This window comes from Protopterus annectens, chromosome 7.part0 (assembly GCF_019279795.1).
Source record: "Protopterus annectens isolate FY-2018-M chromosome 7.part0, PAN1.0, whole genome shotgun sequence".
In the NCBI taxonomy this organism is placed as follows: Eukaryota; Metazoa; Chordata; order Ceratodontiformes; family Protopteridae; genus Protopterus; species Protopterus annectens.
Window position 1 is genome coordinate 1,251,870,839 of NC_056739.1, and position 26,263 is coordinate 1,251,897,101.

Below are 26,263 nucleotides of genomic sequence, written 5' to 3' on the forward strand. Positions count from 1 at the left end.
TTTATAGCTTGGCCTTTGTTCCTAGATGTCAACGCTGTCTTTAGTATTAATTTTAGTCCTCTAAAATGTTCCTTACTAAATTTTATTCACATTTGTTCATGTTTTATTGTTGGTCCTTCAGTTTCCAAATAGTTATACACTCACTCTTGCTTAAGTTTATATCACAGTCCCACCCCAAACTGATGATTTCTTGGTGCTGTGGCCTTTCCTGCTTTAAAGGCTGCTTTTGCACATTTATCAAGACCAAATGACATTCTTGCATCCTCTGAAAAAGTTTTGACTACTTGCAGTTGTGCTTTCAGTTCCTCCTCTGATGAACTATACAGTTTTAAATCGTCCATAAAAAGATGATGAAAACTCTTTATACTTTTGTTTTCCGGAGGACAGATTGTAGCCATGACCTAATCTGTTAAGTTGACAGCTTAATGGGTTAAGGGCAAGACAAAAGAGCAGCGGTGACTGTTACCCTGGAATATCCCCCTTTGAATTTTTTATCCCTGGAATAATAATTTCTTTATTGTGGCTTACCTGCAGAGTGGTTTGCCACTTTCATGGTCACTAATGTAATCAATCAGAGTAGGGTGTATCTTACACATTTTTAAGCACTCTTATCCATGAATGTGGGATACTGTTAGATGCTTTTTTTATAGTTTGTCCATGCCATACTTGATTCTTCCCCCTTTTATACAGCTGCTCTATTGCCATGATTGAGTTTTCTTGTAAGCGACTATAAACTCTGTTGGCATCCATTCTAGTGTATAGTTTATACATCGTCTGAAGGCAAGTTATTGGTCTATAGTTTTTAGGATAGCTTGCTGGTGTACTCTTTAGTAAGAGCATTGTTTTTCCTGTTAACCAGGTTGGTATCTGTCCGGGGTGCACGTACAAATAGTTCTTACTCATGGCTAAATCTTTATGTAAAGATGTTAATACTTTTAGCTATAAGTTAGGTACTGCATCTGGGCCTGAGTTTTTCCAGTTGGGAGCTTTTCTTAACTTTGTTTCAATCACTCTGGCCATAACTTCATCCCATTTCATATCCTGTCCATTTGAACCTTTTACTCTTTTACTACTACTATCCATTTAGCATCCGTGTTTCACAGGATCTTCATAGATATTTCTCCACAAAGTAGTAGTTTCCTTTTTTTGGCAGTGTTTTAATTCCTTTTGGCTCATTTTCAAGTTCTCTATAAAACTTTTTGGGTCATCAGTAAATTGCTTATTTGGTACTTTTCCCTTATATTTATCTGCATAGCTAAGTTTTTCTGCCTGTGCTGAGTATTTTTGTTGATCTGTTACCTTTTCTATACTCAACAGTGACACCTGTTATTATTAGATACTTCAATGATGGCATTTGATTTCTCCTCTTTACTGTGGTGTGTTTTTGTGGCAAGACTTCATTTTTGATTTAGGTGCACAGTAATGTATCCCATTTACTTCTGTTATATCACATGAATCTCTGAACAGTCTTGATTAATGTATTCATTTGTTTTATCAAACATCTGACTTTTTTGGGTTTTACTGACTTTCTGTAGCCTGTTTCTTTCATTGATCTTAATATGTCCCATTTGGAAGTCACTATATATAGTTGCTCCCTTGTAGCATAAATAGTGTCAGAATATAATTTATATTTTCAAAATTATTTGGCAGTTTTTTTCCAGTTCAGTTAACTGTAGCACAGCACCATTAGAGCACCAACCTTTTTTAGGACCCTACCATAATTGTTTTGTAAACCATTTCCCTTTGACCTTGCATGTTTGAAAATATGGGAATCATCAGGTTTATGCTGTAAACATCAGTATAAAATTATACAGTCTTCCTGTGGAACATGTGAAGTTCTTCATGCAGGATTTCCTTACTTTTTTTAAACATTTTTATTATAGCATCACCTAAGATTTGGCCAAATGTACATTAACAGTAAAAAAAAACTAAGCAAACCCTAATAACATTTTTCCATTTGCATACATTATACATCACATACCTTTCCAGTCTTTGCCACCGTCATCTGTCCAACATTACATAAATTGCTGAATTCCTGCTCACTCCTACTCTTCTTCCTGAACATTATTCTGCATGTGTTGCTCCCACAGTTTCAATTTATCTGTGTAATTTGCTCCTTCTGTTTCCTAAATATCCTTCTTCCAATTTATCTTTTGTAATATTCAGCACTGCAGATGTGGTTGGTTTAGACTTGTGTTTCCATTTTCTAGTAGTTGCTTTTATTTTACTTTTTGGCACTCAACAGAATTAAATTAAATAAGGCCTTACTATGTCTAGGCAATTCAGTCCCCTAGGCAATTCAGTCCCCCGTTTCCCAACTCAAAAGAATAATTTCCTTAGTTGCAGACATTTGCTCACCCAGTATTTCTGACAGAGTACTCTGTTATGGAATTTTAAAAATCTGCCAACTCATTACACTCCCAAAATATATTTCCCAGTTACCTCTTTTTTTTTCTTCTGCTTAAAGTGCTTTCAGTCTAGCTCTTCCCAGTATTTTTCTAACCTCCTCTGATTCTCAAGTTATCGTGCACTGTTTATAGATCCTACTAATTATCTTCTGAATGACTCTGATAGTTATGGATTAAAAAGGCTTCTGTTGTGGTAGATAAGGATATGTGGAAAGAGGCTTAAAAAAATGCAAAAACTGAAAAACGGAGAAGCTCTTGCTTTTGGGTATATACAGTAAAATTCAAGCAGTGAAAATGTTTTTAGACCCTTATATACAGCTCAGACATATTTCTATCAACCAGAGGAGAAGTCGACAATAATAGAGTTGGAGTTTATTTGGGAGGCAGAAAGACGGCAAGGGTTAAGTGGAATAAGGTTATAATTCAAAATGGAAAGGGATGATGCAGCGGAGTGGGGGGGTTGATAGTGTGTGTGGGATTTTGGATGCAGATCCTCAAGTAGAGTAACCATACAGAGATGATATATTCATAAAGTAGCAGAAAGTATTCTAGAAAGTGAGTCAACATAGGAATGGAGAAAGGAAATGTTTGCCAGTAGGGATGACTGCAGGTAAGTATAGGTATTTTTGTACCCCAGTCTGAAGAATTTTTCCTCAGGTAGAGAACCTATGTCAGAGGTGTGATTGAGAAGAAGGATGTGTTTTGAGAATGTAATGAGCTGTCTAATTTTAAAAATTCCTGTAGAGTATTCTATCAGAAATACTGGTTGAGCAAATGGCTGTAACTAGCAATATTTTTTTTGAGCTTGGACACAGGAATTACCCAGACATGTTAAGGCCTTATTACGTTTAAGTATGTTCACTGCTAATAAAGCAATTTCTAGAAAATGGATACCTGAGTCTAGACCAAATGTATTTGGAGTACTGGATATTATAAAAGCGACAAAAGATAGAAGAGGGATCTTTAGAAAAGGGGAAAGAACTACATAGAAGTAAATGGAAATTGGGGGAACATTGCATGTAGAATAATCTTCAGGTGGACTAGCGTGGGGTTTAAGGGAAGACAGGAATTCAGCAGTTTATATAACGTTGGACTGATTGCAAATAAAATAACTTTTGTATATAATCTATGTAAAGAAAAGTGTCAAGTGATAATTTAATAAGGATGTTTAAAATTTCATATAATACATATTTGTGCCCACACAAAACTCAAAATATTTTCATTCAGAAGATAAATGTTTAATAGTTTGTCTATTCAAATTCTGTTTAATACATTTCTTGCCTTGCTTCATTTCATACTTCACTGGACTTGTTTTGTGTGACAGCTTTCACATACTGAAGTACCATATTCAGAAACCTAACAAGTCATTGTGGAAAATCTCATTAAAAGAGCAATTCATCTCGTGAGTTTTCCATCCTCTGTTTTCTTCCCTTTCTCCTAAGTTGCCTGACCTACAGTATGAATTGGGGTGATGCAGACCATCCCCAACGGTTGCGCAACAACTAGGGTGGATGTTTTTAATTTAAGAAAGCTGAATATGTAAAACTTCTCTTACGAAAATTTTCATTAACACCTTCCAGTGTAACGACACAAGTCGCACTTTTAAATTGCCACATGAGTTCAAATAGAAAAGAAAACAAACAGTACCATGTTTCCAATATTATCATTGTGCACTGTATGATTTTTCTTTTTAATGATTTTCGTTCACTTCAGTATTACATAAATTGCTTAGTTCCTGCCTTCCCTTAAACCTTACTTCTCCTGAGTATTATTTTCCCACAAATTTCATTTATTTTTATGAAGTCTGCCCCTAGTTTCTAAAAATCCCACTTTTGCTGTATTCGTAACTTTTGATATAGTTTATATATTTATATATATATATATATATATATATATATATATATATATATATATATATATATATATATATATATTTTTTTTTTTTTTTAATTTCCATTTTCTAGTAATTGCTTTTTTGTCAGCTAATAGCATTAAACTTAATGCCGTACTATGTTTAGGCAATTCAGATGCTATATCCCAGCTCAAAATTATTTCCTTAGTTACTACCATTTTCCCCCAACATGTTTATCAAAGTATGTGGAAGATTTTTAAAATATCCAAACTTGTTGCATTCCCAATTAAAAAAAAGTTTTAAATTGACCCTCTTCCCCATCACATATCCATATGGTGCAAAATAACATTGCAAATGTTTCCATTTAAAAATCCTAAACCCTTTGGACTTTAGTTACTTGGGAGTCATACAGATTTCATCCCATTGTTCCTTTTATTTGCCTTTCTGTTCTCTTTTTTCCCAATCTCTTGTAACCTCTGATTCTTTAGGTTATCATGCAGTACTTTATATACCCTAATAGCAATACCCTTTTTGACCTCATGTTCTATACTCTACTAAAACCTCCACCAGAGCTGGTAATTTCATGTAGCTCTCCCCCAGCATCTTTTATTTGCTTGTATTGTTGTCAATCCCTGATGTGGAAGGCAGTTTTCTAACCTGCCATCCAAAATGTTTAGCGTCCTCTTACTCTACCTTTCCCTCCCAGGTTAATTACTGCAATACCTTCTTTCCTTTGCTAATTTCCTGCAGTAAATTTTAGCCTAGCCCCTTTTGCCTAGTTTATGTAGCTCTACTTGTAGATATCCCTATTAGTAAAATCTTCTTCATTGTGGTCTGGCTTAATTTTTAGATTACTTTCTCATAATTTGAACATGATATTCTGTATGTCTGTTAGAGAAAACAGGATTCTGGATGAAAGTCCCATTTGTAGCACTCCCGCTATTGCATAATCGTCACTTTTATGTTTGATTAAAAACTAATGCTTGGATTATGTGTTTGAGCCTTATCTGGGTAACTGTAAAGTTCCATTTCAAATTAGGTAACCTTAAAACACCTTGTTCTTGTTCTATGGGGAGAACTTCTAATAGCTTAATTTTTGTATTGCCTTCTATTTCCCACATATCCCTATCTGCTGTAACAGAATTCTTTTTAAGTTTTACACCAAGATACTTTATTTGATGCCAGTGTAAGTGTGGGTATTGCTGAACCACTTTGTACGGCTTCAGAGTTTCACTATACCTTTTGTTTCATCTTCACTTATTTTGTATCCCCAAAAGACTTAAATGTCTCAAAATGCACTACAGCACGGGATTTTAAGTACAAAATATCAGCTACAAATAAAGCTAACCTTTCTTGATTACCATGTTGATTATGTAATTGAATTTATAAACTTGTTTTCTTTGCTAACTGCTATGAATATAAAGTAACAAGGGGAGAAAGAAGACATCCCCTTCTGCTTCCGCCATTCAAATAAAGCCTACCAGGAAGGAACCCTCCCACTATAATTCTTGGTTCTGATACTATATGTATTCTCCATATTAACCCTATTTTCCGTTAAGGGAAGGCAAATACCACCCATTGCCAAAGTATTAAAATCCCAGCTGAGTCCATCTAAGGCCTCCTTTGCATCAAAACTCACCAACAGAGGCTTTTTTTTTTACGCTGCACCTTCCACTGAATCATCATCGTTTTCATGTTGTCAGATGTTGCCTCCCCTCCACAACTGGATGTTTATCCAGGTTCATCACTTTAGGTAACATTGTTGCCTTTGTGTTGGATAATACGGTCATAAACATTGTATAACTAAGGTTTAAAACTGAAATGGATTTGTATGAAGCTGGATCTGAAGGGTCTTCACCCTGTTTCAGTAATATTGCATCATTACTTTTTTCTAAGATGTTGGTAGCTTCCCCCCTTTCTTTCAGTATTATTAAAGCCTTCTGTTCCCTCCTGACTTCCAACTTTCCTCAGGAATAATCTGTTCCTGGAGACTTGCCTGATTATACATTGCTCTTTGTTTCATTTCTTCCTCTCTTAGGTATTACTTGTTGAGCCTCATCTTCTTTTAACCTTGTCATAACTACATTTTCCATAAATGTTTCCACTTGCACCTGGCTTCATGCCACAGTGGGATGGAGCCTTATCTGTGTTCCAGGCAACCATGATTTGATTAACAGCACCAACACAGAGGACCCAGGTGGGGCTGGGGTTCAAGTGGTGTAACCCTGTTTGCTCTCCTGGGGGGGGGGGGTGCAAGTGATTGAGAAGCACATGGGGAAATGCAATTTCTCTTGCATGTATTTGAGAAACCACTTCCCATGCTTGAGGGAAGGGGGGTAGTGACTCTGCTTGCTAGCAGCATTCCATGTGGAAGTGGCAAAGTTTCTATGTGGGCTTATTTTCACAAAATTGGGAAACTGAGTCCACTTCAGGTAATCATTTTCCACACATTGGTCTTCCCACTTTATAACACTTGTTTCTTCTGCCACATATTTGTAATGAGCACCCTTTTCTGGTTGTATGATTCCATATTGACTAATATAGGTTTAGAGTACTTTTTGATGGCCAGACTTGAAGCATATACATAAGATTCCCTCTCACTTAGCAAATCCTGCTCTTGTGCCAGTCTAGTTGCTTATTTTCACTTTTATAAAATTAGTGCAGTCTAGATCTTCCGGTTTTTCTGGTATAGCGGAAAAAATCACATTTTACAAAGTATACTGGTGTGTCTTCTAACTCTATTTTTTTGAAACAGTTCTTGAGAAGCCTTGCGTTCAGCCAGTCTTTACTTCGTTCTGTGAAGTCTGCACAGTAGTGAAGTGTGCAGCTTACACAAAGGTGATAAAATGCCATTGACATCAGGAGCTCTGTAACTGTCAAGATGTTCTAATTAACTAGCTATTTATTTTACATTTGTTGACCGGGCTAGTCTAACTGGATACATATCCATTTTCAGTAGAGGCCCGGGGAGAAAAGCTCCACAAAACTTATAAGATATATGAAGAAACATATTAAGAAACATACGAGAATACATACATAGATACAAATACATACATGCATACAAGCATATAAAATAATAAAAAAAACAGATCAAATCTGAGATACAAATAAAGAAAACTGACATTAGCAGGATGTTACATCCTTTAGATAACAAATTTTTAAAAAGTTTTCAAAGTTAGTCATGGCTAATAGTCATGACTAGCATGATAAGTCAATTGGTAATAAAGGTTAGTATTTAGTAAAAATGTAAGATAGTATTCGATACTGTGAGGTCAGAGAGTTAATCAGGATTGGTACAAGAACATAACCAGTGGTTAGTGAAGAAAAGTCTTAGGTTAGTTTTAAATAGTTGAAGAGAGGTCTGAGCAGTTAGGTCACGTGGTAAAAGATTCCATATTTTACCCACAGAGTTAGAAAATAGTCACCAGCTGAGTTTTTTGATAGGGTAGTGAGGATCAATAATTTGTTTGAGGAGCGTAGATTCTTCAGGCTCTTGTATGGCATTATGAGGGTGGAAAGAATTGGGGTGCTATTGGGTTGATGTAGGGCTTTGTGAGCTATAGTGAGTTGGTTAAATTGTAGTTGGTGGGGGAGTTCAAGCCAACCTAGTTGTTTAAGCTATAATGTTTTTGTTTTGGCTTGCTCATTTTTAAAATAACTTGTTAGGAATGGATTTCATAATTTGTCAACTGAAAAGGGACCTCAGCTAGTTCATCTACCTCTGAAAACAAACATTACTCTCAGTATGTGGGCTGCAGATTACTTCAAACTGTTTCCTTAGTCTGCAAATTAGATGCAGCTCTAACACCAGTTCCATGACACATTTCTGAGGAGCCGCAGCAGCAGCTGTATATAGCTTTGAAGTTAGGATTCCAACCTTTCCAAAAAAAAAAAAATGTAGATTGAGAAGCCCTGTCACTAGAAAAGTATCGGGTTTTGTTCAAAATCATCCTCCGGGGGAAGGTTACTGTAAGAGTAAATGGGTTTCATATTGCTTTACCCACGTTCTTTGTCTGGTTGGTTGCTGGTTTTGCAAAGCTCAAACCTCCCCTGCCAAAAAGTTTTTTTTAAGCAAAAATTTGATTGGGATTTGTGGATTTTGCAGTTTTTTTTTCCATGAGTGCTAAAGTTGTTTTTGTTTCATCCTTTTGGACAGTCATTGAGTCTGCACCCCCTCCCCCAGCCCTGACCAGTCCTACCAACTTGGTGGTTCAGTTGATGATGCAGTTAATCCATCTTTGGAGGAGGTGACCAAGAATATTGAGCAATCCTGACCCTGCTTCATTGACTCCTACTGCAGGAAAAAAATCACTCCCTCCCCTTGAGTTAAGTGAACTGAACATCAGCTGTTCAAGCCTACCTCAGCCAGCCCTCCAGCTTCCCAACTTTAGTTATACATGTACTGAAGTTAGAAAATGAGGGAAAGGGCCAAGTGATCTAATGAAAGCACAAGTGGCTACATAATGCATTATTTACCCAGCTGTAATTAATTTTATTTTTTTCATTAAATTAGTTTAGTAAAGTTTTCGCAAGTTACCTTGTGTAACATTTTTTAAGTGAGTCGTATTTTATGTAATTTGTGAAGGTTTGCTGTAATAGAGAGATCCTATTCATTGTCTATCCGATCTGACCTGTGTGTTCTCAAGACACTTGTAGGATCCAACTTGATGTTATTAGCCTCGAGCCCCTCTAAGATTTTCCCTCCCGTAATGCAGTATTGTTCAACGTTACCTCGGATATTATTTGCTGCTATCATGGTCAGATGCAGATCTCTCTTGCTTGGAGAAAGTTCAGTGCTCCACTTCACTTTTTTGTACTTATTCTATTGACTTTCTTCTTTATATTTGGGAAAATCTTTACTTGTAGTTTGGGTACTGTAACTATTTTACCATCTTTTCTACTCCTTTTCCTGTCCGTGTTTTTCTGATGTCAGTGCCCACCCCATATGTATATACAGTGTGTGTGTGTGTGTGTGTGTGTGTGTGTGTGTTTAATTTCTGTGGCAATTCTCAACTGCCTTTGTCCTTAGCTGCTTTGAGTTTTTGTTTTTCACTTTTGATAGGTTTTACAGCATGGAAAAGTTCAGGGAAAGAATTAAAAAAAAAAAATCCTGGAAGTGCAGGCAGAAAATTCACCACCTGAAGACGCTCCTAATTTGTGTGCAGTATGTTTGGGGTGGCACACTTGTCCAAGGATTGTGGCATTTGCCCTTCTTTCTGTCAGTTTAGTTGGACAGAAAAAAATAAGATACTTTTTAAAATGCCTGCTGTTCCTGGAAACAGATTCTGCAAAGTGCAAGATATCTGAGAAAATATTGAAGCCTAGGGAATTGTTGAGTTGAAGAAAAAGCACTCTGATGACTCGGGATCCTTTTGGCACTGAAAATGCTGAAGGTGGATGTTCCAGTGGCCAGGATGCCCACCTATACTTCACCACCAGATCCATAACTTCGGGATCTTGTAATTATTCAAGATGTTTTACCTAAGAGGCTTACAAGCTGGGTTTCTGCTAAGGACGATTCCTAGTGTATCCCTTCATGGCCTTCTTCCATGAAGTTGGTGAGATTCTTCTGGTCCTGTAATAGTATTTGAGGCAGACCTGAATCACTTGACTAGGAGTTTCCTATAGATGCAGATAGAGATGGAAGTCTTGATTTCTCCTTTGACTCTGAAAGCAGTTGGTGCTGGTCCTGTGCTCTCCCTTGTTAGTTCCTTCCCAGTGTGCATTTCCACTTCGATGCTAAAAAGAGGCTTGGATACAAGTTAGACAAAGGCACTAATGAGATGTTTACAGGTCAGGGTTATCTTTTGCAGCATTGCAAGTTCATACCTTTGCTATCTCTGCATGTCCTGAGATCCACCTCTTCACTTCTTGTTACCAGTGAAGCAATTCCTTAAATGGGCTGTCTACTTGAGACCACCCAGTGAATATCCATACACCCCCACCACCACCAAGCTCAGCTGTGTACTGGAAAAAAAAACATTTCAGTAACAGTTTGGAATAGTCTTCCTAGTGACTAACTTCTGACAGAAGTATTTTTGAATTGCAGGCCTTTATGTACAAACAACCTTTCCTCATCTTCTACATGAACAGGGTTACCCACAAGCCAGTTTATCCTCCAAAGTAGTGACAGAAGTTTCTTTAAATCATGAAGTCAACTTTTCAGTGTGCTCTCCTTACACCAGAGAGTAAGGAAGAGAGGATTTTTGATGAGAATCTACTTGGACAAAAGACTAAAGAACTAAGGAAAGACAGACCAGCTACTCACAGGCTTTGCAAAGGGTAGGGAGGGCAGTCCTTTGTCAAAGCAGACAGTCTCCAAATGATTAACACACTGCATCATTTTCTACTCCTTCCATGGAAAAGCTGTGGCAAGACATGTCAGACCACGCCCTACTAGGGCAACAGCAGCAAACGGCAGTCTTTAAGGGGAGGGTAACACTTAGTGCATCTCAGAAGCAATACCTGGTCATCTGCCAACACTTTTTCCAAGTGCTACAACTTGGACATTGCCTCTGGAGTCAGGACAAGTTTTGCCACAGCCATCATGCAAGGGCCTTTTACAACTTATTCTGTAAGGACAGACGCCCAATACTATGTAAACATTTGGATTCTTCCCAAGATTTAGCACTGCTGCAATAGTGAATAATATGAAGAATGTAGTACAGTTATATATGAACTTGCTAGAACAGTAGCTGTTAAAGTATGTTCACTGTTGTAGTAATATTTCCTTCCCTGTCCCTTAAAAAAAAAAAAAAAAAAAAGTTACTATCCTGAGGGTAGGGTGGGATTCTCGTCACCTTTATTTTCCACTTTTCCTCTCCCCTAGCCCTCCAAGCTGTCCCACATCTTTAGGTTTGTGTAATGATTTGTTGTGGAACTTTGGAGGCTTTTGGGGTTTGGCTGTCATCCCTGTGGAGGTATTTGTCTCCTGGAAAGATAATGCTGTGATTTGTACCAGACTCCTGATACTTCAAAGCCAAGGAAGAACTAAAGATGGTGTGTGTAAAAGTCCCCCTTACGCTGCAGGCATCAGGATGTCTTCCTTGCTGAGACGGGGGGATGTCCCAAGAATGTGCAGAACTGCAACAATAAACCTATTAGAAATGCTACAATTGTAGTACATTCCTGCACAGCTGTACTTCATGAATACTACTAAAAAGTATGCCAGTTTACATTTACTATTAAAGTAATACTCTTACATCTTGTTTACTCAAGTTTGACATTGATTGTGAGAGGTTTAGGGATATAGATAACAAACTCCACATTAGCTCATGTAGTACGAGATGGTTGGCCACCAACTAGCAGACAAATGAGTATGTGACAAACTACTTGCGTTCAATGGACTGGTAAAAAAAAAAATTTTTTTTTGAGTAATATACAGATGTCTGGTTTCTCAGACTAGTGGCCTAGAAAGTTATGTTTAACAAAGGTCCATGTGTTTAAAAGTGACAATTGTGGCTGGTCATGTAATGGTTGTTTTACTTTGTGTAGTACAGCCTTAGTCAGTCACAAAATAGAATATTTGGTGTATGCCGACAGCATCCAGTGAGGGTTGTGGATGTTTGTGCGATTGTTCCATACATTTACAAATATTGCTTTTTTAAGATGTATACTTGTAGCATCTAACAAGAGCAGTAAGTGTAGAATTACACAATACATTTATTTAAATTACTGATTTTATGTGGTGTTTTTTCAGACAGTTGCATCTGCAATACTGTATTCAAGGGGTTGGTCTAGCAGCATGCTGTAACACATACAAGTGCACAGTTTGTAACCTTGAATTAATTTCCTGGTGTTTTGGTTCAAATTTGGCTGTATTCAGAAATGTTTATGTGACTTATTTAATGCAGCCTGGAGCTTCTTACCAATGTCCTGACTGAAATCACTGTTGCAGTTTTGTAAACTGATGGGTTTTCATTACTAATGTCTGGTCGGGGTACCAAAGCTTAAACATTCCCTGTTGCATAGATCCGATGCATGACCTCTCCTCTCAAGTGGGGGAGGGGGATATAAGTATACGCAAATGCTCAAACAGTCATGCCACCAGCCTGAACACAAATCTCACACTCCTCAGTCTGATCATCTTATGGTTGTTGGGACAGTTAGCCTCTCTGATTCAGGTAAGTAACACTGTTGGGGAACATTCCTTCTAAGTGTAAACTGTTTTGCTGTACTTTATTAGATGTCAGCTTGGAAGACTAAGTATGAGTGCGGTAGGCAAATTCCCTACAAAGATGTCTTTACCCAGTGCCTTTTGCCTAGGCTCAGAACATGATTATAGAGCTTGTTCCATTTGCCAATCCTTTGTGCCCAAGACTTTGTGATTCTATTGGGCTTTGCTAAACACTTTCTTGGAAACCCAGTGACTGAAGCTTCTGACCCATTCTAAGATGGCTGATCCCACCACACCAGACATACCTCAAACTCACAAGAAAAAAATCGAGGTCTAGGCCTGACAGTCAGCCAGTCTGCGATTGATGTACTTGCAAAGGTCACACAACCCATAGTACATCTCTCTATCTCAGATGCCTTCTATCGCAACCCCATTGGAGGCTGATATGGTGTCAGAGGATCGCATGTCTGAAGAGACGGTTACTGCTACTAAGAAGGGGTGATCAGAGTAGTGTCATTTCAGAACTCGCTCTAGGCACTAAATAAGCTACAAATTACTACAGCACTCAACTTTCCTCACTTGTCTAGAGGAAAACAGTATTTTAGTACTTAATAAATAAGCACCTATCCAGGCATATCTAAGGGTCAGCTCCCGGTGTTTTCTCCTGTCTACCTAATGAATCTGGGCATCTTGGGGCAATGCAGCAATTGCCTCACGTACACAGACAACCCTGTCCTCCTACCACCCAACACTACAACCTGTGAGAGATGCACTTATATAGCCAAACTGGAAGCAAAGCTCTCTTCACCCAAGACTGGACTAGACAGTGAAGAGGAGAAGGTAAACACTTGTACCACACCACACTCATCACATAGTCCCTCAAAACCTACACCACCAAAACACACACAGAGAAACACAAAGCACACACCTACATTCGCAGAGGCTCTCGATAAAAATCTGCCCAAGCAACCTCCACCCCCAACACAACCCAAATGACACACATACCACAAACTCAGTGTGCCACTCACCAGGGTAAACAAGAAGAAAGTTACTGTCAGCTGCCTGTTGGGTGCCAGGATCCGCCACATAACGCACACACTCAGGTCACTCCACAACAAGTACAAATATGACTCTTGTCATTGTCCATGTTGGTGTGAATGACCTGAGACGTACCTCCCTGGACTACATGAAAAGAGACATGGAGGAGCTGTCCGATCTTGTAGCCCAGGCAGATATGACCCTAGCCCTGAGTAGCATCCTGCCATCACCCAGAATGATACCACAGTACAAGGATAAAATGATAGACTTCAGCAATTGGCTAAGCTTCTGATGTCATTCTAAGAAGATCCAATATCTGTCTGCCTGGGATGACATGCTCGCCAAAGACGGCCTGCACCTGTTGCCCTTGGAATTCCAGATACTGGCTAAGGCTCATGCCACCCCCATAGTACCTTTTTTTAGGCAAGGTTCAAATTGCAAATTCACCACCGTAACAGGTTAGAAGCAAGCAAAATCTGAGGGTAATGCTACTCAATGCTAGAAGTCTAAACCTCAAAATGCACTCACTCGAGGCACTCCTTAAAATGGAGAACATCGACATCAGTGCAATGACAGAGACCTGGTTCAAGGCTCCAGAGAGCACCCCTGCATTACCAGGCTATAATTCATACCACACCTTTCGGCCACCTAACCTGGACCGAAACACTAAAGGCAGAGGCGCGTCCATATTCATTAAAGATATCCACACCTCCAGGCTAGTTGCTCAGCATAATACAGCTGAGATTATCCAAGTGCAATTAACTCTGGGCAAGACTGCAATCCAAATTTTAGCTTGCTACAAATCTCCCACTATGCCCCAGGAGTCCCACTCCTCATTTCTTGATACACTGGAAAATATTAGGGTACAACCTAACACCCTAATAATGAGCAATTTCAACTACCCCACCATTAACTGGGAAAACTACTCGTGTACCAACTCTTTTGCTCAACGTTTTCTGGAATTCATAAACTCCAATACCTTGGATCAATTTATCCACACCCCCACCAGGGGCAGCAGTATCCTAGACCTGGTAATTACCAACATGGGCAACTGGTGTTCCACACTAGAGGTCAATTCCCTTGGTTAGATCCACCCACAAGCTAATCACCCTAGACATCCACATCCCGCCCCCAACCCCCATTAGGGAAACCACCATAAAATATTTCTCCAAAGCCAACTTCATGCTTCTTAAGACAGAAGTGGCAAACTTCACAACACCCTTGGAGACTGACAGTAGAGGTACGACTGCTGAATCCTACACAGATGTACTTTATAAGCACTTACAAGTGCATGGATCGTGCAATCCCTAACAGAACCAAGATGCTATCCTCCCAAAAAAAAAAAAAAAAACCCAATCTGGTGGTCCCCTGCCATAAACAAACTCTACAACAGAAGAAAGAAACAGTTGCAAAAAAAAGAGTAAAATCACATGATTGGAGGAACTCCCTGGTCAGCCTCAGTAAGAAGTTGAGATCCCTCATAAAATCTGCCAAAGCTAGTTACGAAAGCAAAATTGCCACTTATTCTAAAGGCAACCACAAAGTATTATATAGCTGTCAAGAATTTCAGTGGCAACACTCAGTCTGCTCTGAGTTACAGCACAATGGTACTAAATATACAGAACCAACTGATATTGCCAACATCTTGGCAGAAAGGCTATGGAACGTATCATCATGGAACTTATAAACAAAGACATTGGTAATTACCAAACTCTGGACCCCACCCAGTTTGGGTTTGTGGACCCCACCCAGTTTGGGTTTGTAAAAGGCAGATTATGTCTCCTAAACCTGATAGACGTCTTTGAAGCAGTCACCAAAGCTGTAGATGAGAGTAAGGTGGTTCACACAGCCTATCTAGATCTCGCCAAGGCTTTCAACACCATCCCCCACTCTGGAATTATAGATAAACTCACTAAACTAGGTATAAATCCCTATGTCACAAGATGGGTTGCCAACTGGCTCGCTGACAGAACCCCCACACTGTGAAAGTTGCAGACTCCAAATCCAACTTCAGACCAATGACAAGTGGAGTGCCACAGGGTTCAGTACTTCTCTGAAGTACAGGCTAACACAGACTGCCTTTAGCTAACGAAGTTTGCAGATGACTGCAAACTAGGAGCCATAATCAAAACTCCTAACGATGTGGACATCTTGCAAAAGGGCCTCACTGAGACAGCTGCCTGGTGTCAAAGCCATGGCCTCAAGCTCAATGCCAAAAAGTGCATTGTCATCCCTTTTGGTAAAAACTCTGTACCCATGAACTACCAAATAGGCTGTAGTGTACCAAGAGACCTTGGGACACAGGTGGATAGTAGTCTCTCCTTTGGTAATCACATCGCCACAGTAATCAGGAAATCCTTTTACCTGGCACACTTAATCACAAAAGGTTTCTCATCCAGGAAAAAAAAGGTCATTGTTCCCTTCTGCTAGTCATTCATTAGACCCTTTATAGAATACAGTGCCCCTTTTGGTATGTACCTCACAAGACAGCTACAACTGGAAAGGCCTCGGAAATACCTCACAAAGAGGATTACCAGCTTCAACAGATGCCCTACGAAGACAGTCTCAAAAAACTCCAGCATTACTCCGTCGCATATTGCTTACTCAAAGGCAGTCTCTGCCTAACATAAAAAGCTATGTCAAACCCAGAGCTGCTGGACATGCTTCACTTGGGTATCCTAATCCCTCCAAGCTATACGCTCTAGGAACCTAAACCTTGTCACCACAATAAACAGAACATGCCGGAGGGATAGATTCCTGTCCCAGAGACTTCCCATACTCTGGAACAAACTTCCTATCTGTATCGAACAAAGCTCCTCATTAACACTCTTCAATTAAAATCTTGATTGGCTGGGAGATGGGAAATTCACCCCGGGACCACTTCTGTGGCTCTGTTTGAAAGGGGCACAGGAAGATAATTTTCTTGGGTGGTGAAAGCCAGGATACCTTTTTGGCTAAGCTTATATAGGCCCTAAGGCCAAATAGCCTAGTACCTACCTATGCCCATTCATTAGTCTTTTGCTCTAAAATTCACTCTCCTGATTAGATTCTTTCAGGTGATAAGGATTCCAGTTCACCCACTTCCTTTGTGGAAGAGGCATCCTTTGGGGTAGACCATTTTAAACATAAGATGTTTTGGGTGGGAGTCGAGGCAAATCTCTGTCCAGGAGAGAGATGAAATCCTGTTGGAGGTGGGCAGTCCTGCAATCTTCCCTTGTCCCTCCTGTCATGGAGGCCTTTTTGTGTGCTTTTAAATCCACCTCTTCAGCTCCTGACATGCAGCCTCGTGCTCCCTCAAGACCAGAGAGGTTCTGCAAGGTCACAAAGGACCTTAAATTCCTTTTTAAGAATCCTGTAGCTGACCCCTCAGCTGTGTCCCTTTCTTCTGGTAAACCTAAGTTGCTACCTAATGCTAATGCCTTTCCTTTAGACAAGGACATCTGGGCCATGGATAGGTGGGGGAAAATATTTGTACCTCTTCTAATCTGGCCTTCAGGGATGCAAACTCAGACCCAGATGACCAAATATCTGATGTTATGTAGTCCTATCTCGCCTACATTCTTCACCTGTGGGTTCGGAGCCGAATATCGTCTCCGACTCTGCCTATTTACTAGCTCGAAAGTCTTTGATTGGCTGGGCTAAGATGGTATCCCACAATACACTGCTCCACATCCCCAGTTCTCGTTTGCCCCTTGTAGAGCTCGGACGTTGTCTTGACTTGGCTGTGGCTAAGTATTGCTAAAACCTTTTTCCTGTGAAAAATTTTGCTGATTGTTGTTATCCAAATAAAGCTTTTTCGTAGCTATTCCGTTAGTGTTTTGTGAGCTGAGTGTTTTTGTGTGTTGTGATATCCCTAACTTCCATCTGGCTAGGCCTTTTACAGTTAGAGGACCTATTCCTCCATTGTGGTGTTTGGCTGTCGTTTTGGTGCATTGTAGTTTTTAAGCGGAGAACCGTTTTAGTTAGAGGTTCTCCCCTGTGCCTTGGTTGTTTGCTGTACTTGTGTTGACTCTCGGTCTCTGTGTTAGCAGTTTCCCGCCTTTTGTCAGTAGCGGCTGCTACAGTTGTTGGCCTTAGAATGTCTAAGGAGCAGAAAAAGCATAAGCCCTCGGGCTTTAAAAAGTGTACAAAGTGTGCTTATAAGATGTCCATCACAGATGGACACTCAGGTTCATAGGTTCATACTAGGCTGTCTGCCCTAGGGCATAAGCCTAGCCAGAGTGTGTTTGGCTTTCGCCACCCATTTTAAATTAATTTTGCTATGCCCTTTTTTGAGGTTAGTATACTGTGCCTCTGTCTAACAGTGACACAGAAGTGATACCCGGGGTAAACCTACGATCCCCCATCCACTCATCAAGATTCCTCTTGAAGAGAGTCAATGAGGGACTCTGCCTAACCTAGACTGGGATTTTATTCCAGAGTGAAGGGAGCCTCTGGGTTATGAATCTCTCCCTCCAGCATGTCCTATTTATTTCAGTGCTGAGGTTCAAGCCTCTCAAGCGCGTAGCTCGATGGGATGTGGATTTTCTGAGGTGCAGCATGTCCATTAATTCCGGGTTGGACATGGCTTTATATGTCAGGCACAGATCGCCTCTGAGCAGGCGATATGCCACTGAGTAGAGCTGGAGTTTCTTTAACCGGGCAGCATATGGCATCTATTTGAGCCCTTTGATCATCTTGGTGAGGTACTTTTGGGGTCTTTCCAGTTGCTGCAGGTGTCTGGTAAGGTACATCCCAAAAGGGGCATTGTACTCAAATATGGGCCTGATGAGGGATGAGTAAAGAGGCACGATAACCTCCCCTGATCTAGATGTGAATCCCTTCATGATTAGGTGGGCTATATAAAATGTTTTTCTAACCACTTTGGCCACGTGGTTGCCAAATGAGAGATTGCTATCAACTTTTGGGTCCCTAGGTCCCTAATTACTACTGCCGTACTTAATGGATTACCTCTTGTGTGGTAATTTGTGGGCACTTTGTTTTTGCCAAAGGGGATGACTATACACTTTTAGGCGTTTAGCTTGAGGCCATGGCTCTGGCACCAGTTGTCTGTTTCTGTGAGGCCCTTTTGTAGGATGCTTGTGTCGGCTGGAGAGTCTATTATGGCACCCAGTTTGCAGTCATCTGCGAACTTGGTCAGCCACAGTCTTTCCGTGTTGGCCTGTACCTCTGAGAAATATATTCAAACAAGAGAGGTCCCAGGACTGAGCCTTGTGGGACGCCACTTGTAACTGGTTTGGAGTCTGACACGGCTCCAGCAATTCTAACCATGTGGGTTCTGTCCTTGAGCCAGTTTGCAACCGATCTAGTGACATAGGGGTTTATATTTAAGCTGGTGAGCTTATCTATAATGCCCGAGTGGAGTATTGTATCGAAGGCGTTTGCGAGGTCCAGGTAGGTCCACCTTCCCCTCGTCAATGGCCTTGGTGACTGTTTCAAAGAAATTGACCAGGTTTAAGAAGCAGGATCTGCCCTTAACAAAGTCGAACTGGGTAGGATCCAGTGTCTGTAGGTCCCCAGTATCTTTATTTATAAGGTCCATGATGATCCATTCCATAGCTTTGCAGGCCAAGCTAGTCAGGCTTATGGGGTGATAGTTTCCAGGATCCGTTGAGGCACCACCTTTGTGGAGAGGGACCACCGTTGCTGTACGCCACTCTTTGGGTACATATCCTGTAGTAAGGCTGAGATTGAACAGTAGTTTTATGTTTGGGTTTAGCTTTTCTTGAAGTTCATGTAGGACGCAGCCCGGGACACCGTCTGGTCCCATTGATACTGTGTTTTTTGCTTTGGAGAGGGCGGCTCTTAACTGAGCATCTGAGATGTCAGGAGGGCAGCACTCTGCTGGGATAGATATTTGACCTTTTTGTGGGGAGGGGGGGGGAGTTTGCGCTGAACCTGTCAGCTAGGATGTTGGCAATGTCTGTGGGTTCGGTGTATTTTTTGTCATTTTGGACTAATTCTGAGCATATCTGGGAATTCCCACCCAGGTTCCTAACATAACTAAAGAAAGCCTTGTGATTATCCTTAGTGTCCTGTGCAGTTTTTCTCTCAAAGCTTGCCTTGACGATTTTATGAGTGCCCGTAGTTTTTTGCTAATACTGATCAGAGATGCCTTCCCTTTTTGGGATTTTGCTCTATCATGTAGTAGCTTCCTCCTTCTATTGTATAGTTTGTTTATGGCTGGGGTCCATCAGACAGGACGTCTGCCTTTGGAGGATTGGATCTTGGTTTTATTTGGGATTGCATGATCCATGCATTCCTGAAGGTGTTCATAGAATGCGTTTATAAAGGATTTGCGGTCTGGGCCGTATTTTCCACAGGCCCGGGGGCTTTGAAGGATTCCACCTTGGTTTTGAGGAGTGTGAAATTTGCTTTAGAGAAGTTTTTCACTGTGGTTTTCTGGGCAGGGGGTGGGGTCGGGATGTGAATATCCAGTGAGATTAGTTTATGGTCTGATCTTACCAGTGAGGGATACACTTCTGGTCTGGAGCATAGAATCCCCATGTTGGTGATGATCAGGTCCAGTATGTTTTCCCCTCTTGTGGGAGTGGTAACAAGTTGTTCCATAGCATTTGAGTTTATAAATTCTAGGAACCTTTGGGCTAGGGTGTTGGAGATGAGAGTAATGCTCCCAGTCTATGTTTGGGTAGTTGAAGTCGCCCAATATAGTGGTGTTTGGAGAGACCTTCATATTTTCCAGTGTTCTCAGGAAGGCTGAGTGGAGTTCCTGGGTTTGGGAGGGTGGTCTGTAGCAGGCTATAAACTGGAAGGCAGTTTTACCCACTGTTAGTTGCACATGGATAGTGTCTGATGCTTCGTGCTGTGCCACCAACCTGGAGGTGTGGGTATCTTTGACGAATATTGATACTCCCCCTCCTTTTGTGGTTCGGTCCAAGTTTTGGGGCCGAAAAGCATGGTATGAGGTATAACCTGGTAGTGCTGGGGTGCTCTCTGGAGCCTTGAACCAGGTTTCTGTTACTGCACAGATAGTAAGGAGAGTTTCGAGTGCATGCATCTTGAGGTTTAGACTTCTGGCGTTGAGTAACATTACTCTTAGTTTCTTATCCCTTGTGATACCTATGGAGGTGGGTTTGTCTTTTGAGCCTTGCCTAAAAAAGGCACTATGGGGGTAGCAAGAGCCTTTGCCAATATCCGAAAGCCCAGGGGTGATAGGTGCAAGCCGTCCCTAGCGAAGCATCGTGGCTTGTCGAGCATGTCACCCAGGCTGACAGGCACTGGATCCCCTTTGAATGACACCAATACTTGAGCCAATTGTTGAAATTGATCATCTTGTCTTCATATTGTGGCATCATTCTTGGTGAAGGTAAGATGCTACTCAAGGTCAGGGTCATACCGGCCTGGGCTACATGCTCAGAGAGCTCCTCTATGTCTCTTTTCATGTAGTCCAGGGAGGTACGTCTCAGGTCATTCACACCAGCATGGACAATGACTGAGTCATATTTGTACTTGCCTTAGAGTGACCTGAGTGCTTGTGTTATGTGGTGGATCCTAGCGCCCGACAGGCAGCTCACCGTGACCTTCTCCTTGTTCAGCCTGGTGAGCGGGACGTCAGTGTGCTTGACGATAGTCGCCTATTACAAGTGTATCAGGTGTGTTGTTTAGCCTTAAGGGCTGTGACTGTTCGGCACACTGGCTTTGTGAGCTATGTGTTGCGCGTGTTTTGTTTTGAGGTAACGGTTGCTTAGGTGTCTGCTTTGGAGGTCTCTGCTGCTTAGGCAGATTTTTATTTAGAGCCTCCGAGTATGTTTTTGTGTGTTTGTGCTTGGTTTGCCGTCGTGGTAGGTCTATGTGAGACTGGAATTGTAGTGAGTGTGGTTTCCTTTTCCTCCTGACTGGTTACGCCAGTACTGAGTTGAGAGAGCTTAGCCTCCAGTTTGGCTATATGGTTGCATCTCTCACATGTATTGGAATTTGTTGGGACGAGGAGAGGGTTGTCTGTGTACATGAGGCAGTTGTAATATTGCCTCAAGATTCCCAGATTCACCAGCTGGACTGGAGAGGAGATTGACAACTGACCTTTGGACATGCTAGAATAGTATTGGGAATTCCTTTATAATTGAAAAAAAAAGGGCCAATGGGGAATAAGGTACTCGAGGGGAGTTTGTGAGGGTGTAGTGCTTTTAATTTTTTAGCGCTGACCTATATAATTGCTTTAGTGAGCAAGTGCCAGGTAACTTAAATGCAATGTGCTACAGGTAACTTAAATGCAAAAACGACAAACGGTAACTTTCATTCAAGTGAAACAAGGAAATAAGTACAGTAAGCAATGCAGATATCACTAGGGATCCACAGAAGCGCTGAAAAGACGCGGTTTAGGTGGAATTAGCGTTTCAGGGAAATAAGCAAATAAACAACAAGCATACAAACAAAGCTAGATTCAGCAGGCCTGGATCTAGTCTATGCTACAGCAAACAGTGTACCAATTTCAGTAAGAAACAGTTCAAATATGCAGGCACTATAAGCCTTTAACCAGAAATTCGCAGCTCAGAAGGGCAGAGTCCAGCCTCTCCTCCCACAACAGTGCAGACCACGAACCTTCTTAATGTAAAATAACTGGCCTGAAGCCCAAGTGCTTAAACCAGAACTAATACACTTTTAGAATAACAGACACTGAGCCCTCAATCAGCAGTTCCCAACTTAGAAGGATGTAAGCTACCTGTCCTGCCACTACAGTGCAGGCCACAAACCTTCCTAATGTAAAACTTGGTCTGTGTTTACTGTCTTGGAGCCATCCACCTACAGGAGTCGTGCAGTTTCTGCCACACCTTTCGTCCTCGGGTGCTCCAAGAGAGGAAAAACAAATTAATCCTAAAGGGAATGCTAAAACCGTCCTTTGAGGAGGATTTAGTTTCAGCTCCCAGTCGAATTCTAAATCTTCAAAATCCAAGAAAAGGTCTCTGGCTCCATCTATTGCTTCAGAGCCACCTTCTAAAATCACTATTGTTGAGTCTACTTCCTCTTTTCCACAGTCATTGGGGGCCGCAGGAGGTAGCTGTGTCTAGTCAATCTGCGTCTGCTCCAGTCGTACTGGAACCAATTCGGAGCTGGTCGCCAAGTTTGAGGCAGTGTTCTCCAGATAGGAGGTCTAGGTCTCCATCCATCTCCTCCAAGTCCTCCAGGCTTTCCGATTGATGTAGATAGAGTGGTGCAGAGGCTCCTACAGTCACCGGTGTTGGCCAAACTTTTCTCGGCTCCTACCCAAGTCACCGGTGTTGGCCAAACTTTTCACGGCTCCTACCCAGTCGGCTCTGGAGCCGGCTCCTAAGGTTGTTTCTGCTATTCCTCCGAGCGCATCCTTGTCGTCGGCGCCGGAAAGCTCCACTCCGAGAGACGTTCCTGCGTCGGCTCTGATCCCCCAGCAGGGTTTATCGATGCCCGCATCGGCTCCGACCGTGTCGGTTCTGTCCACAGGGTTCGAGACTAGGGTCTCCTCGGTCGGGCCCGAGGGGGATCCCTCGGAACACCCTTCGATTGCGAGCCTCCCTCTTGGTGCCTCGGCTGCGGGGACACCGGTCCCGGTCATATCCTTGGAGGGCGGTCGGTCCTCTGATTTGGGAGGTCCCGCCTTCGAGGCTCTGCGGAGCGCGCTGGCTAGGTCAGCTACTTTTCTCAGATCGGTTCTACCTTCCCCCACAACACCAGCGAGAGCTTCTGACGCCCACCTATCCTTGGACTGCAGAGCGCCAGGGCCTAAGGATACCCCCACGAGTGGTCCCCTTCTTTCTGAGGGGCCCTCAGAGCCTGCGCTTGAGCAACCCCCCCAGAAAGAAATTGTGCAAGAGGAAGCACATAGACTCCCAGGACGAGTCCCTCACTTCCGATACTGACCTCGAGGAATCTGAGGGGTCCCCCAAGTCTAACTCTGAGGACGTTTCGTTCTCCGATATCCAGGAGATCCTGAAACAAAGGGGAGATTGGCCCTACAAAACCCCCTCCGAGGAGGAGTCAGTATTCCTTAAGGCTTTTGGCGCTCAGCTCTCCGCCTCCTGGGTGTCTCCACCTTTCGACGAGCTCCTTGACCTTATTTGTCGAAGGGTGTGGGAGAGTCCTGACTCTGTGGAGCCTGTTGCTCGACACCCCAACAAATTTTTGTCCACTCCCCAAGGAAAATAATTTTTAACTAAGGGAGTCCCGGTAGATGCTATGGTGGTGGTGGCAGCCACCCAGAAGGAAGTTGCTGAGTCTTCCTCTTCAGTCCATCCTGCCAACAAGGAGTCTAGGACTATGGACAGGTATGGGAAGTGTACCCTGTCTTCAGCTACCTTTACCTTGCGGTCGCTGAATTTTGTCTCATTTCACGCGGCTCCAGAGAGATCTCCTTAAGGAGTTAGGAGATACTCTAGCGGTTAACGTACCTGAGGCGATGGCCCAGACTGTCAACGCTCAGCTCTCTACCCTCAATCGCAAACTCGTCCATGCAACTTATTTCGTACGTGGCCGAGGGAGCGAGTAGGGCGGCTAGCTCAGGGGTGGCCCTCAGGAGGCAAGCCTGGCTATGCCTGTGTCACTTTGCGGAGGCCTTTAAGTCTTCCTTCACTGATGCCCCCTTTGATGGTTCCTCCTTGTTCGGGACCAAAGTGAAAGACACCCTCACCAGATGCGAGCAAGAGGGAAAGACCTTGTCTGCCGTAGGAGTCCATTTTTCCCTCCCGTCGAGACCTTATCCCAAGGCTCAGCGAGGGGGAAAGATGTGGTTCAAGAAATCACAAAGCCCTTTTCCTGCCGCACAAGGGAGACCCCCCCCCTCCCGAGGCAGGGGGGGTCGTATTCAGGGAGACATCGCCCCAGAGGCAGAGGGGGCCCCCGCAATTCTGGTGACCGCGATTCCTTTCGTGGTTCCCCATACTCTCATTCCTGAGGGTGTGCCCGACTGTGCTTCACCGGAGCCATTCGGGGGTCGAATTTCCCGGTATCCAGAAGCCAGGGTCAACATCACCCAGGACCGATGGGTATTAGGGATAATCGCCGGAGGTTACACCATCCCATTCTACTCTACAACCCCCCCCCCCCGTCAAACCGATCCCAGACGTTCCACCCAGTCAGAGGGATCAAGCAGCATCAGAGGTTTCCCAGCTGCTTGAAAAAGGAGTCATCCAACCAGTCCCCCCAGACCAGATCGGATTAGGGACTTACTCAAGATTCTTTTTGGTGCCGAAAAGAACGGGGGACCTGAGACCCATTTTGGATCTCAGCCAACTCAATCATTACGTACGCAAGTCCAAATTCCAGATGGTCACGCTACTATCTATTCTCCCATTGTTGGGAAAAGAAGTATGGATGTGCTCCATCAACCTGAAGGATGCTTACTACCACATCAAAATGGACAGAGCATCCAGTTGTCATCTACGCTTCCAGCTGGGAGCCAGTCATTTCCAGTTTCAAGCCCTGCCCTTTGATCTCACCACAGCCCCCAGGGTGTTCACTAAGTGTATGGCAGTGGTGACGGCTCACCTGAGACATCAAGGATTCCAGGTGTTTCCATACCTGGACGACTGGCTCCTCTCCACCCCCACCAAGCATCTACTTCAAAACAGAGATACTACCTTCAATCTGTCACCAGTTAGGCATTACAATAAACTGGAAAAAATCTGCCTTGCTACCCTCACAGCGTGTCTCATTTATAGGAGCAGAGTTGGACACTATTCGATTGAGGGCATTCCTATCACTGGAGAGGATCACGGGGTTGCAACAACAGGTTCGTACGATGATGCCTCTGAGACATGTGAAGGCAAGGCTAATTCTTCAATTACTGGGGACAATGACGTCTACTATCATGATGGTCCCGTTAGCGAGGTTACATATGAGAATCCTGCAATGGCTCCTATTCGCCCAGTGGTCCTTTCAATGACTATTGCTATCCCATCCAATCTTAATCACAGGCAAATGCAAGCAGGACCTCAGTTGGTGGCTATGCACCAGCAACTTAAATGTAGGAAAACCGTTTGTACCACCCAACCCGGTAGCCACAGTGACCACAGACGCCTCCCAGATGGGGGGGGCAGTATCTCGGCAGGATGGTCCAAGGCACGTGGCAGGAGCACGAGATAGACTTGCACATAAATGTCCTGGAGATGAGGGCAGTGCTTTTTGCGTTGCAGGCACTTCAGGATGTCCTCCCTCTAGGGACTATTGCAGTACACTCAGACAACATGTCAGTAGTATGGTATCTCAACAAGCAAGGAGGAACCCGATCTTACCCTCTGTGCAGGGAGGCCATGAGAGTGTGAAATTGGGCGATAGCTTCCCAACGGTCCTTGGGTGACATTGCACATACTGGGGAAAACCAATGTGATTGCAGACAGGCTAAGCAGAGCCATCTTCATGCCCTACAAGTGGTCCCTGAACCGCCGGGTGGCAGAAAGCATATTCAGCAGATGGGGTCAGCCTTGCTGCAATCTGTTTGCCAGACCCCTCAATGCGAAATGCAGCAGCTACTTCTCACTGATCCCCCCCCCCCCACCGGGGGAATCTCCAAGGGACGCTCTTGCGCACAGTTTGCCCTCGGGTCTACTTTATGCTTTCCCTCCGTTTCCCCTCATCTCAAGGGAGATTCAGAAAGCGCTATCCTTGGGAAGCAGGTTGATTCTGATCGCGCCACACTGGCCTCGTCAAGTATGGTTCCCCTTCCTTCAACCTTGCATTGTGGATACTCCTTGGATTCTGGACCCTCGTCCGGACTTGCTGACATATATGTCGGGACAGTTTCACCCCTCCCTGGGAGCCCTCTGGCTGACTGCCTGGCTACTCCACTTCCATCCGTAGTCAGATGTCATGATTTTTCTCCAGACGTGGTCCATATTCTTTCGTCCTCTCATAAACCGTCCA

At 42.9% G+C, this 26,263-nt stretch overlaps 1 protein-coding gene and 1 non-coding gene across 3 annotated transcripts in view; both read left to right on the forward strand.

The window, feature by feature from the left end:
* TIPIN (TIMELESS interacting protein) overlaps positions 1 to 26,263 on the forward strand; it is a 759,992-nt gene that overhangs the window by 565,784 nt on the left and 167,945 nt on the right. The gene's annotated exons all lie outside the window — the stretch shown is intronic.
* Positions 11,718 to 11,847, forward strand: LOC122807359. Its single transcript, XR_006365665.1, has one exon.